Source organism: Pygoscelis adeliae, unplaced genomic scaffold (genome assembly GCF_000699105.1).
Source record: "Pygoscelis adeliae isolate BGI_AS28 unplaced genomic scaffold, ASM69910v1 Scaffold16, whole genome shotgun sequence".
NCBI classification, from domain to species: Eukaryota; Metazoa; Chordata; class Aves; order Sphenisciformes; family Spheniscidae; genus Pygoscelis; species Pygoscelis adeliae.
In genome coordinates, this window is record NW_008825162.1 from 1,896,425 (window position 1) to 1,897,662 (window position 1,238).

At 41.8% G+C, this 1,238-nt stretch overlaps 1 protein-coding gene across 1 annotated transcript in view; it reads left to right on the top strand.

Annotated features, from left to right (window-relative positions):
- The window catches only part of EFNA5 (ephrin-A5), a 40,267-nt gene that overhangs the window by 7,727 nt on the left and 31,302 nt on the right, over positions 1-1,238 (top strand). The gene's annotated exons all lie outside the window — the stretch shown is intronic.

Sequence of the window (1,238 nt, forward strand, 5' to 3'; positions counted from 1 at the left end):
GAGATAATGTAAAGAAACCAGTGTGACTACTCAGTTGCATCCTGGAGAGTATTACTCTCCAGGTTACTGTAGACAGTTCAGCTAATGGTTAGGTTACTTACTTTTTTTTCAGGAAGTCAGCTGTTACTTTTGTTATTGTATCCCAGCTGGGGTAGCACGGTAATATTTAACTAGTAATACTCTAGAAACGCCTTTTTTTTTTCTTTTTTTTTCCATCCAACACTTAGAATATATGGTTTCTCTGTAAGCAGTCATACTGGTAGAGACAAATCTCTTAACCAGCAAACTGACCTTGGCATAAGTGGCAAATTATACCACCTTGGAATTTCAAAGAAGGCACATTGGACGTTTTATTTATGCATTTACCAATGTAAATATAAAGACACTGTCAGCCTGATTTTAAAGTTGCCTTTATGTAAAGGAGAATTGCTCCGTGATGTTCACCAATGCAGTTAATACTGATTCTTCTTCAGAGCATCCTTACAGTTGTGGGGAAGAAATTAGTTTCCATTTTAATGGCAATACTCTGTATTTCTGGGAGTTTCTGTTCTTCCGTTTGTAGTTATAATGAAGACTGGACATCTCTTACAATCACCCATTGTGTGCCTTGTGTATCTGCTTGTTCAGGCAGTTGGTCATTTTGTACACCTCTAATGCTACTTGTCTCACAAAGTCCTTGGCTAAATTTCTATCTGGCTTCTTGAGCAATACCCATGGTACCTTTTTCTGTAGGGCAAAATAAGACTATCCATACATGAAAACAAATTATTTTGCTTTTTCCACTGAACACAGCCTGCAATTGTATGAGAAGTCATGGCAGTCTGGTGAAGTTTCCACTGACTGGAAAAGGGGAAACACAACCCCCATTTTTAAAAAAGGAAAAAAGGAAGACCCAGGGAACTACAGGCCAGTCAGTCTCACATCTGTGCCTGGGAAGATCATGGAACAGATCGTCCTGGAAGCTATGCTAAGGCACATGGAGGACAGGGAGGTGATTTGAGACAGCCAGCATGGCTTCACCAAGGGCAAGTCATGCCCGACTAACCTGGTGGCCTTCTATGATGGAGTGACTACAGCAGTAGACAAGGGAAGGGCTACAGATGTCATCTGTCTGAACCTCTGTAAGGCCTTTGACATGGTCCCCCACAACAGCCTTCTCTCTAAACTGGAGAGGTATGGATTTGATGGGTGGACTGTCCAGGGGGTGAGGAATTGGTTAGATGGTCACATCCAGAGGG